This window comes from Excalfactoria chinensis, chromosome 11, assembly GCF_039878825.1.
Source record: "Excalfactoria chinensis isolate bCotChi1 chromosome 11, bCotChi1.hap2, whole genome shotgun sequence".
NCBI classification, from domain to species: domain Eukaryota; kingdom Metazoa; phylum Chordata; class Aves; order Galliformes; family Phasianidae; genus Excalfactoria; species Excalfactoria chinensis.
The window spans coordinates 15119589-15133311 of NC_092835.1; the positions used below are offsets into that span (position 1 = coordinate 15119589).

The 13723-nt window shown below is 39.0% G+C and overlaps 1 long non-coding RNA gene across 1 annotated transcript in view; it reads right to left on the reverse strand.

Moving 5' to 3' along the window:
• LOC140257312 (uncharacterized) overlaps positions 1–13723 on the reverse strand; it is a 178381-nt gene that overhangs the window by 143594 nt on the left and 21064 nt on the right. The window contains exon 2 of the long non-coding RNA XR_011904996.1: positions 11175–11219. This is a non-coding gene — a long non-coding RNA (uncharacterized lncRNA). The remainder of the gene's footprint in view (positions 1–11174; positions 11220–13723) is intronic.

A 13723-nucleotide genomic window follows, 5' to 3' on the forward strand; every position in this document is an offset into this window, starting at 1 on the left:
TTTAGGTGACCTTGTGCATCCAAAGTTTGGGGTTTTTCCTGACAATTGCTCTAACAGACTGCTCCTTTGGGAGTTTCTTTGTCTTAATTTGACAAAGAAGTCAGCAAGCTTGTCAGGAATTAATTAGGTGGTTTGGGCAGAAGGGGGGGAAAAACCCAACAATCTCCCACCTCTATTTAGAACACCCTGTACCAACCTGGCTGCATCAATGCTTCCCTGCAATGCATAAAGCCTGTATTAATCTGCAGATTGCCTTTTCTCACCAAACTCCAGCACCAAACAGCCCTTGCTTCTATTTGGCAAAACAAAAGTCAGGGTAGAAAGAAAATGATATGGTAATTATATTCGCTCTCTGTTTTAGAGACAAACAGCCTTTCCATACTAACGTGCAAATTCAAGACAAATACAAGGGAATTAATATTGTACAGTTCTTGCGAATGTACTAATTATAAATTGCTGCCTACCAAATGAAAACTAATAAAAGCCATTTATAGCAATGGGAAAAGTTAACAATTTCTACCCAGAGGATTCTGCTATAGCAGACAGGATTACACCACAAAAAATAGACTCCATCCCATGCAGTTCTCCAATTATTTATTTATCCCTGCCAAGATTACAAATGTTTTTTACATCATGGTAATTTGGGAGGGGAGGAATCCAAGCCCAGGGTACCCTCAGTAGAAGTAAAATTCAGCACTTTTCCACAGATAAACAGTGAATCTTCAATTAAGGGGGCCAGCAAGTGATCTGAGGGGTTTTTCTAACACCTGTTTCCACATGCTTAGAGCAAGTATTTCTATAAGGATTCACCGCGGACCCTTATTGACTACAGTACAAATGTGGTAGATTAGAGAAAACTGACTTTCTGAGTTTATTTTAAACATGGCTGCTGCTTCTCTGTGTGTTCTGACTTTCCTGGATTTTGCTTGTTCCCTTACAAAACATACCATAACTGTGCAAACAGAATCGAGTGATTTTGTGTTCAGCTTGGATTAAAAGGAATATTATTCATCAGCATGTGTTACTGCTTGGAATACAAAGGTGGCTGATGATGAAGCTGCACTGCCAGAAATATTTTTAACCTAGTGTACATGGCACAGGATCAATTCCAAGGCAGGCTACTGGTTTTATAATGTATAGCTCCTGATTCAGGGTGGATTCTTCCTACTTTATCTCTGGGATTCAACTCCAGTATCCTTAGACCTTTCACCTCCCACGGAAAAGAAGAGAAATCCCTCAGGCCTGCAAAAACTTTGAGTTTCTGTGTTGGAAACTATGATGGAAGGAGTGGCTTTCTGAACCAACACCACAGCGGATTAAGCCAAGAAGTGTTGGATCTGCTGCCCTTGATGCATCTATCTGATCACATAAAGGCTAGGAAAACCCTTATGCAAGCCTTCATTGGCTCTAGAACAAAAAGAAACATTTTCACCTAGTCCTCAAAAAGGAGATGAGCCCAGCTCTCACTATCACAACATGAAAGATTCTGTATGAATGCAGAAACAAGGAGAGTAGGAGAAACTGGCAGCTAATACAAGAGCAATTTGGGACCAGCAAGGCCACACCTTACTGAAGGACACACTTGCAATAACTATGTGCAGTGATTTACACTCGATCAGCCACCAGTAGCAGGCTTAGCGATCCTTGATGGCCATCTGAGCTTCCATTTAGCTTAGCAAGATTATTCCTACTAATACTGCATGGATTTTCTAATGGTTTCTGGATCCTCCTCCACACCACCACCACTCATAGAAAGCTGGCTTGTTTTAAAACCAAAATAAACATAGACCTTTAACTATTTAAAATCAAATTATAACTAGTCTAGAAAATTTCTTGACAAATTCATGCTTACATAGGTCCTTACATGTGTAATAATGCCACCAAAATCAGCAAAGCATACAGATGTTCCATCTCTATTCATACAACTGCTGCATCAAGCTCTTAACCAGTCAGCACATAAAATAAAGATGTACGGAATTAAATTCATTGTGTTCCATCAGTAAAAAGTAATGCAAATTAATTATGCAAACTTTAAAAAACACATTTAAGGATACGATTTGTTCATAGAGGTACACTATCTGAATCTAGCTGAGAGAACACATAAAACATTCATTTCATTTTCTGGTATGCGCTCGTTTAGTACAATACACTCAGCCATAATGATGTAGCTAACAATTTTATGGTCTTGTATGATTCATGCTGCAAAGGATACCATGCCACACTGAAACCTTTTTATTATCAATCACTGGGAAACACAACCTTGAAGACTGGCATTAATTAAGAGGGTAAGGATTTACAAATGCTCCCGCTTCATTCTCTAAATATAAATATTCATGTTAGTATCTATGGATCACTCCTTGAAGCAAAAATTGATCTTGGAAAATGAAAAGTTGTAACAGAAATAGGAACATAATTATGAAAGGCTGTCTTCAAGTCTTTCAAGTGAAGTACTCCGTAATCATCTTTTTTTCCCTTTTATTTTCTTCTAAAAAAACTGAAAAAAAACCCCAAAACAACAAAACCAACAAACACACACACAAAAACCAACCCAAAAAACCAAGAGGTGGAATAATTAAGGAGATATAACACAAATTTAGACCTCATTAAGGCCAGCTTTAAATTATAAGAAAAGCTGAAATTCCTTACTTCCCTAGTTTTCACTATATTCTGTAGGACCTTTGTGGTCTGTTTTTCAACGCAGTCATTCTCTTAGATATGCCCCTACAGAAAATATCTTCCCATCCCCATTATCCTGTGATCACCTGTCACCTCTAACCATACATTCTCCTGGACAAATCTCATAGCAACTTTCAGGCTAAACGTGCCATTAGCCATAGCTAAATTAGTTGCTTTTTGTTTACATCTACCTCTCACCAGACAAATCCTGTGAGCTGCAGATCTGAGGAAAGCATAAAAGAATTTGAAGTCTGTCCTCATTCGTCCATACAAAAAGAAAACTGGGTTTCAAGTACAGCAAAGCATTATTTTCTAGATCATCAAGCAGCAGCTGTTTTTCATTTAACATTTCCATAAGTAAATAAAACTGCTCATGGTGATAAACACAGGGAGAATGACTTAGAACACTGTCTTCTTAATTGATCTGGAGTTAAATGAACAACAGGAACATGCCCACACTTGATTTCTCTGTATTTAAAATAAGTCTGCTAACAACTGGCAAGGAACACTGACAAAATCAAGCCAAACTGACTTCATAGTTCCTTCAATTCCTGCTTTCCCTTTTTAATGGTGTTGACAAGATTAACAGACAATACAGAAATATCATTGTCTCCACAAACCCCTGTTTGATCCTTTTTGTCTTTATTATTTTGTTCCAACAGATATGCCCTAGCTCCTGAAACTCATCAGCCTAAAAGATCATTTACTATTTTCTCTTCTTACACCAGGTCTTATTAACCTAAAACATTCAGAGAAAAATACCTACGCATATACAGTGTGTGATTAAATAGAACTATATTTGGGGCTCTCGTGTATGAATTCCACTTGGAAGAAAAATTGCCATGCTGCTGGACAACACATTCAAATTTTCTTTCCTATCACAATTATTTATTATTTCTATTAGCTAATGTTGTTTTACTCCTAATTATGGGTAATTAGATGATGAGTTGTCAGCACACCCCATTCACTTAGAAGCTTCTACATTTAATTAACTCAAGATGGTTTTGAACATTTAAATGTCAAAACAACATTTAGAAAACAGAACATTAACATGTTGTTCATTGAACTGTGCATTATAGAATGTGACTTACAGAACCAAAGGTTTCTGTATGATGACAGCTCTCAAATTCTACTTGTAGAGAGTCCAAGTTTGCTGCACATTTTGACAGCTTTATTACAATGGCTTTAGGCTTAGCAGATCACCTGCTGCAGAGCTCAGAGCTGACTTGAAAACACCATCTACTGCAAGGCATGGTGGATGAGGGAAAAACACCCTTACTGAAACCAGCATCTGAGAAATCTCCACCCTCATCCACCCTTCATTTTAATGGGTTCAGCACTGAGATGGTTGCTTTCAACAGAAAATAGGAATGAATGAATGATAGAATCAAAGCCATCAACTGAAAAAGTTGCCTTTCAGGAACAAAGAAGTAGGCAAGCAGTATTAAAAGATATTTCAGTTCACAATAACCTAGAGTTTTTTCACTAACTTATTGACTACTTTTTCTTCATAAGAGGAGGACACGGAGAAGGTCATTAGTATGACACATGAAAATGTAATGCATTTATAGTGACGTCAATTACTATTTGAATTTACCTTTCCAAAATAATCAATGGTCAGATAGGTTGCTTATCTGAACATTGTGGCTTCTTATCCAATACATACCACCATACCACAGCCTTACAAAGCTCAGCAGCTAATGACCAAGTTAGTGTAGTTTCCTGCTCCTGGCAACAGCCTCTGTCTCTTTCTCCTCATCAGTGAACAGCCACACAGCAGAAGAAGGGGAGAAGGATGCCAGCCACAGATGCTGCATAACTGATGAGGAATAGATACGAAAAGGGATTTGGCCTTAGGGGTTCTTATGGGCCTTCTTGGAGGTGGGAGGAGAACACATGCCTTATCACAATTTTGAAAACGTATCTGGGTGTTACTTCCTTTCCTGAGACTGTGCCAAGCTGTCAAGGTACAGAATTCATGCTGGTTAACTCTAACACTTAATCTTTATTCCTACAGTGATCAAATACTACCTATTACCTGTTTGTTTGACTTTCTAAGCCTTGCTTTCAGTATTGCCACAGTCCTTGCCTGAAGACAGCGAAGATGCTTCAGGGAGGCAGGCAACAAAGTGAGTCTGAGATTCTGGGATGTCAGGACTTATGTTAACAGGTTGAAAGAGCCCAAGGCTCATTGCCATGCTAAGGCTGTGACAGAGTGTGTTGATTGATGGTTCAATCCCAAAAGCCCTGAGAAGTGAAACACCACACACCAGGACTCTTACAATGCAACTGGTGACAGTAATAATTATTTTATATCAGAAGAGCTGCCAAAGGGCAACTGAGATGTTTTAGGTAATATCTGATGATATTTTTTCTTCTTATCAGCAGGAATTTTGGAAGGAGGCTTGGATTGATTTGTGAACAACATGCCTTGTTCACAGCCAGGTAGGTAACTGGGCAAAGGCCAATTCTTGCTTTGTGAGCTTCGAGGTTCAAAGTCGCCTTTGTCATCACATAAAGACAAACAAAAACACACACAAAACCAAAAACCAAAATGTAACTGCAAGAGACTTCTCTAGCAAAGGTGCATAGTTAGTGAGACCCATCCTGTTCCATCAGAGTTTCCAACTGTTCTCTAGTGTCAGAAGTACTGTGAAGGGCTTTCTATAAAATAATCAAACCTATGATCACCTATCAGCTGATTCATACATTTGCTTAAGTTCCTCATAAAACTCCTGATGACAAATAAAGCAGTAAAAAATAACAACCAAACAAACAAAAAAACAACAACCAAGCTACTATATTTTCTAGCACCAAGTCCTTCTAGTCAAGTCATACATATTTCAATTCACATGGCACTCGTTCTTTCACATCTCTGAAATTTATCCTACTTTTCAGTCTGACAAGCTGTCATTGTTTCTAGTAACACACTTTTGTTTTGGTGTTGGGAGACTTTTCATTACCTTCTTTATCAGAAGAAGTGTTTTCCACAGTACATATCCCAATTGCCAGAGTGAAAGAAGGCTGCCTGCTTCCTTTAGCACCAAAGTTAGAACTTGAGAGCCAGAACAAATGACTATGAAAAAAAGAGAATTTGGGGTGTCTCACACTAACCAAACAGAATAACTTTAGGGCCTCTAAAACAAGCACATTTTCCCTCCATTGTACAGTAGGCTTTATTCATTACTAGTACAGTTTTGTTGTGGCTGAGCTGTGTTTTGGTACCAAACATCAAGAACATGACAGAAATCTTTCAGCTTTCTACTCCCTTTCTATAAACGTGAACGTAACAGTAACCCTAAATGACAGCTCTTCCCATGCATCCTGCACTCAGTGGGCTGCGTAGCTCGAGCAGTGTGGTGCTTAGCTGAAGCCACACAAGCCAGCACCTATTAGCAGCTTCCTTTGATTCCACAGCTCAGACAGCGCAGGGTGCTGCTAAGGATAAGCAGCATTAAAACATGACAAAAAAAAAGTATTATCACCCCCGAAAGGTCAGTAAGGTTTCTGAAGGTTTTTTTTCCTGTTTCACTTTCCAATTCTTAAAACAAACTGTCCTGTCAGGATCTCTGCATCATGGCTACTCTGCATCTCAAAGATAAATCAAAATCTCTGCATAGTTTCAGAAAGCTTAAAGAAACGCAGCATGCAGTGTAGTGCAGAGCCCTTCTGCTGTACAAACCTGAAAGGTGGAGAAGGAAAGCAGTCACAAGGAACATCCTTTCCTGTTCACATTTGCTAGAATTCCTTTCCTCTGTTCCTAAGTTCCTTTATATTATAAGTTACAAGACTATTTTCAAAGCTAATTGCACTTTAGAAAGACACTTTCAGCCTCTGCTAGCACACAAGATCCTATTTCTACCTTTTCCAAAGCTAAAAATTCCTTGCATATTATTTTCATCTGACAAAAGTGAACAGAATAAGTCAAATCAGTTTGTAGTTGTGTGGTTCGTGACTGTGCATTTCTTTTGCTCATGTTACTTATATTCCAGGCTCTTATATGCAAAACCACCATTTTTCAAATAAATAAATTTAGAAAGTTGCAGCACACGTCTTACATAAATTTGCATATATGTACATGAAAACATATACAGGAAATTGTGGGCAACACCATAACATTTCTGGCTGTGCACTCTGTGAAACTCTATGCTGTATCTACACATGCCAAAAGCCGAACCTTCAAGTAAGACTGTGTTGCATTAAAACTAAGTACAGAATTTCTCAGAGGCTGGCACGTTTGCCCAGCCACTATGCCATAATTGCATGGTTATGAACTTTTACCAGTGGATTGCTCCCTTCCAGCCTGCCCATTTTTTCAATCATCTCAGGCCTGTTTCCTCTCGCAGCAAAGCCAAGGCTGCTCCTGGCATGCAGGGCAGGACAGTAACCCACTGCATATGCTACAAGCAGAGGAAAAGCCTACAAAAAAAAGGGCCTTAAGGCTCCTCTTGAAAAGTCTGCACCGAAAATATTCTTTGTTTCCATGCCCTGCATTCTAATATGTTACCTGAGTGACTTGTCTGGAACTACAAAGGGATTTTGCAAAGGATCAAAAATTAAAAAAAAACGAAAACTAAAAAGTCCACCCGCATCTGAGCTGATTGCAATGGTACAAGTTTGACAGAGTCAGCATAATGCTGGAAATCCACTTCTTCAGCCTTGAGATTCATACTTGGACAGCACTGACTGTCTGTTTCTAGCACCAACATATTCGACTGAAATAATCTCAGAATGGCAGGGGTTGTGAGGGGCCCCCAGAGATTGAGCCCAACCCCCTGCTAAAGCAGCTCCCTACAGTAGGTTGCACAGGGCAGCACCCAGGTGGGTCTTGAATATCTCCGAAGAAGGAGACTCCACAACTCTTCCTGTTGTGCTCTGTCACTCCTGAAGAGAAGAATTTCTTCCCTGTGTTATTTTGGAGCTTCCTGGTTTCCAGTTTCTGCTCATTGACACTTGTTCTACCTCTGTTCGTCAATGAAAAGAGTCTGCTCACATTGCCCTGACTCTTGCACTTGAGATGTCTATAGACAGTGATGAGATTCTTAAGGCAAACATTGTTTCCTTTTTAACAAGGGACGCAGAGTCCTGATCTTGACTAGGATACTTTGTATCATTCAGAATATAACGACATGCAAACTAGTAACTGGTGAATATGTTTTAGTAGTTCCCACACACACCCTCAGCAGAGAGCACATAGGAATAGCATCAAGGTACTGGATATGCTTACTCCCCAATACTTGGGCAAATAATTACTTTGGACACATCTCTACATTAGCACCGACATTTGTGGCTTGCAAAAAGCATTTTCCGCACTTCTGCTTTGCATTCCTACTGGAATTACAATAGTGAGAAATTGTCACAGGTATCAAAATGGGCTTGTGCAGGAAGTTCCAGCTGCCTTAAACACTGCTTAAACCTGAATGTCTAATGGACTTTTTCAGGGAAGACTAGATCTATGCTACTTTCCCTGCAAACTAGATGCTCCTGTGAAGCTACAGAACCTCTTATTAAAATACTGGCAGTACCATTACTTTTTACTTGCAATACCAGAAAAAAATAAAAAAAATTAAAAAAAAAAATAAATGAAGATTTCTGCAGAGTATAATGCTTCCCAGAAGATTAAATTGCAAAAACAACAGACCAGAAATGACTGAGAATCATACTAATCTCATGGAAAATTGGTACTGCCTTTCCAAAAATAAATTCCAGCTCCATACCTACCATTTCATACCCACAATCAAACACAGGTGCAGCTGTACAGCCACAACCAATGCAGGATACACACAGATGTGCAACTACCCGACTTGCAAACAAAGAACGCACATGTCAGTAGCGTGGACAACCACATCTTCACTTCAAAGCATTCAGAACTGTACTTTGGCAGGCAAAACCATACATGTGTTTGAGAGGCTCAACAGTGCAAGAAACGATCATACACTCACTAATCAAAATCCAACCGAGGCCTTCTTTGAAAATTTGGCCCTAAACGTTAAGCAGTGCCTGGGGGCTGATTAAAATTGATCTCCCCAGGGCACAGATCACGCAACACTAAGAAAACAAGCTTAAGAAACAGAAGCAAAGACTGCTGTTCTCTGCCTCTTTATTGGTATGAAAACTCTTAAGACGCCAAACAAGGGGTGTGTTCGGGGGGAGACATTAATATCTGAAGGGAGAGATCAAAAGCAGTTAACGTTCCTGGCACTGCATCGTGGCATGTGTATCTTTATACTTTTAAGCATACAGTAAAACAGAAAGAAAAAAAAGAAAGTAAAAGAAAAAAAGACACATTTCTTTGTTAAATCAAATATTGCCACATGGTACTCATTTTAAGTTTGCTGTCCTAAGATCCAACTTAATTTAGCCTGCATTTAACATTTTTGATCTGAACATTTAACGTGGCAATGTTTGGCTCTGCCTGGAGTATTATCTGAATGTTAAACATGAACTCAATTTATTCATCAGACTATGGCAAGCATGATACCAAAGGTCATTTTGTTGAGATTGTCCTCTAACTCCATAACTTATGGCTTGTTTCTTTCCTCCTCAAACCTCAGAATACTCAAAAATATTGGATGTTATAGTGTGGGTAGTAGAATTGGATTCACGTTTTTTTGGATCATTTTCATTTGGGACCTGGGGGAGGTAACGGCCTTGTTTAGCAGTAAGGAAAAGAACAGAAAATATGCAACATCTGCTACATTATGAGCTGGTAACAGATACTCAAGACAAGCTTGCACTAGCAGTATGAAGGATGTGTAAGAGGCTACATGCATTACACCTCAGTGTTCATAATGCAGTTATAATTTTCTCGATTCTTTGAGTAGGTGCTGATCCCTGACACATCAGTATGAAACCACAACCATCACACGCACATTTTTCATGCAAAACACGGCCACAAAATCTTCACAGAATCTGTCAGCCAAATTCTGATATTAATTACACTAGCAGAACTTTTATCACATGCATATGTGTCTCCACTGTTCAAAACTCCACCTTATGGCAGTAAGATTAGCTTAGAAACAGGTACCTTTACTTCAGAGCACTATACACTCTCATATTATTGGTTACAATAATTCCACCACTGGAAATACTTTTCCCATCCACCCCCTCAACACTTAAGGCAGATCAAACAGAAAAGAATGGAACCACACAAAACAAGGTGAGCAGGTAAATGAAATAAGTGCTAATAGGAACATCCCTTTCCAAACAATTTCTCATTAATCCTAAAGAATTATGATTTTTTTCCCCCTCTTAACAGATCCTGATAGCTCAGTTTACCACTTCTGTTACTTCTAATGTGAAAACTTCTTCTGTTTTACCGAAGAATCATTTCCCTTCTATTATACTGAGAATTGCTAGCACTTTCACACACTCACACATTGGATATTACAAAAATCCATCTGCTAAAGCACTGCCAATAAAATCTGAAGAAAAAGAACTGATTATTGGTGCTTAGGCTTGTCAAATCGAGCCCACAGAAACATTCAATATGTTACTGATACTTCCCATCCAAGTCTCCTACTTGCAGTGCTCAGAAGAGTGCCGAGCTGAACTAAATGGCTCAAACTGTACTAGATGGAGCACCTTTACAGAACAGCCAAAGCAAAATGCCAAAGAGAGAGCCACCTTCAGAAGCACTCTCTGACAGAGGGCAAGACAGGCGACACAATGCAGAAATCCACAAGTTTAAGAGAAAATCCAGTGGGAGACCCTACCTAAAAATCTCAGTGTCTCATCTAAGCGTGGGGCTGATCCAGAAAGACATTTTCATGAACAGCAGTATTTTCTAAAGCCTGCAGCAAAATGGGCTTATTTGGGGGTGGGCTAATAGCCTATGAAAAGAATCAAGCATCAGACTAGCTTTGCTTTCACTGAAGACGGTTGTAAGCTTAGCTCTGGTTTTGGAGATGACAGAATCAAGCCCTCATTCCCCCTTAAGCATACACCTATAACGACAACTTAGAGCATTAAGGTTGTATTTCAAGTGTGTGTATTAGCAGATACCATGCTTATATTACTCTTCTATCATGTATATTTTATGCAAGATGTTAGTGACCCCAGCAGTTAGCTCCATTCAGTCAAAGGCTTACATTTCTAAACTGTACAACCACCTTAAGCCTAATGATTTCAAAGATTTTTTTCCTCTTAGTGACAGACATACACAAGTGTGCTAATTGACAGAGTACCTTACTTACCTCCATAATGCATTCTTATGTTTTATATACAGGTAAGCTTCAAGAGTGCATTTCTTAATCCAATGAAATATTTATCAGATTTGAGATCTAAAGTGTACATATTCAATTTTTTATGCACACCTTTACATGATTCATGAAATTCACCCATAACGTGAGTTCTTTTCATTAAATTTTGTTTTTATGTATCATTGTTACCTCACCCACACACCCAATTCCTTCCCCCCCCCCCCCCCCCTTTTTTTTTTCCCATCCAGATGAACTGACAAATATCATTCAGGTATCTTTGAACAAAGTAGGTCTTACCTTTTGATAGAAATCATGGAGCTCCGGCACCTGCAGAACATTCCTCTGAAAATAAACAAACAAATAAATAAATTCAGGATCATACTCAATTTACAGTGAATCACAGCATGCAAAACTACACAACTTAAGTTTCTTTATTAAGAGCTTCCTTAGAAATGTTTGGAGATGGTCAGAATTAAATGGAACACCAGACGTTAAAAGAATATTCTGAATATATACAGAAATGCACTGCTTTACTTGATTCAAAACTGATTTTAGATTGAAGATTGTTGGATTTCTCAATCAAATTTGTGTTCTAGTATATCTTAAAGTCCACCTAGATTTTCAGTTGAAAGCACACTCCTAACAACCAAAACATAGAGTAGCATTACAGGTTCAAGGGAGTACAGTTTACGAATCAGTCTACATCTGGCTACTGATGTGTCCATTTTATTTTTCATTTGCAGCTCTGCTGCATTGTAGGTGAGCTACAGGCTTTTGTCATCGCTTTGCAGAATACAGCATGGAGGCCACCCCATGCACAGCATGACTGTGAGCTCAGTAACACTCATGCAGCAGAAACAGGACCAAAGCTCAAGTGGTTTGGCTGAGCTGCCTATGTAAGCACTCAGCAATACTGCCTTGATGTACCTTCCATCACTCAACACTTATTTCTTCAGGTATCTCTAGAAACAGCTAGCCAACATTCTTTAACATGGGTTTGAATTAAAAGTCACAACAACCAGCAGTATGTTTTATTCATACAGAAAACAGCTAAATGTAGCAAGACACAGATACCCTGCAAACAAAATAGAAAGAAACCTCACACTGTTCAGCCAGCACTGTCAAAAGTGCAAAGCATTTATTTATATAATATAATAGATCTAAAGATTGTTGACATCCTGTCTTAGTCCTTCTGCATTATTCTTCTTTTAAACACAAGGCTTGGTTGTCCATGTTAAACATCTCTGCAGCACGCTCGCCTCATACTGACTCAGTAGGAGACAAGGGCTTGGCACTATGTATAATCTAGCCCTCAAAAATGCAAGTAACAAGGAAGAGTTTACAGTGTCATTTTTCAAATTCAGCTGAAAAGCGTAAGACTGCAGATATTGCATTACAGCGTCAAAAAAATCACAGAGAAAATGCCTTATGGTTTCTCAACCACTTGAGGTACGAAATTGTACCAGTTAATGCTAACTGCACATTGTATTTATTTTCGTTGAGAGAAAGAATACTTTTAAGTACTAACCCCAGCTACTGACCCTTTACATGAACAAATTCCTCAATTAACATATGAATCATTTTCTTTTCCTTGATTTCAGTGGGAGGAAAAGAAAATCCAAACACCATCACTCTTCCCTTCACAGTTAAGGTCAACATTTGCTCAAACACAGTTTAACAGGCAGAAGACAGAATGTCTGCTTTTGTTGTGAAAATTGATCTAGAAAACATCTTTTAGGCCAGAAATTTATTTGAAATTCAAAACTGGCAAAAGAACTCTGACAGTTAATACCAAGTCTTCTATATAGAAATGTGTAAATACAGTATGTGTATACATACATGATTTCACATATATTACGTGCTTTCTAAATATGTCCCACTTATAAAGGCCAACTGGTTGAGGTGAGAGTTTTGTTTTCCTTGAACAAGTTATTGCACAAGTACTAGAAAGCATTGGTGTGAGAACCCTGATGCAGAAGTGGCCATGCAGTGTCTGCATGCAGGAGGCAACCAGCAGCATGGCCTGGGGCTCCAGTCTCACTGTTTCTAGCTCTGGCAGTGACTCGCTCAGGCAGCTCAGACAAAACTCTCACTTCCTCAGTTTCCTCATATAAAACCAAGGATAAGCTTCTGAAGTGTGATACAGAACAAAAGGCACCAGCCAGCCAGCTCTCTATCTCATCATGTTGGATTTTAAGTAACTTTTGCTAAGTCCACTTTTTAGTTGGGATTTGCACCTTAGCTGCTTGATGCTTTCCTCGATTTTGGCAGTTCAGACACATCACTAGCCATAATAAGTTTGAACAAAACAATTTTGCTTTCTCTAGCAAATGACCATGAGCTTGGCGACTTTCAACAACAAAGACATACTCTCCTCAAGAATAAGACTACTACTTATGGCACTAAGGTTTTCTTGCACGTCCAGTCAAAGACAAGGCCAACATCTGCCTTTGATGTCCTGGGACAACATAATGAAATACAAGGCATTACTTTCAGTGCAGCTCCTGTACAATGATGATTACAGATCAACCTCAGGGAAACTGCTACTGTGCCACCAGAGAACACTGCTACGGATTCCCTCTTGCAGCTGTAAATAGTGAAGCCAAAGGTGGGAAGAAAGCTGCCTTCCCATGCTTAGAAGACGACACCCATAGGGAACACACGGTGCAGAGCATCAGTCCCATTTTAGACTCATTTAGAAAAACAAACAAAGCCAACCAGATATACTGCCACTCTCTTGCAAGTTCAAAGCAGAAAAAGCACTTAAACAATTCATAGTTTATAACAAGGCAGATCACAAAGAATAAAAGAAAATAAATGTTACATAAATCATGTAATCTCTTTCC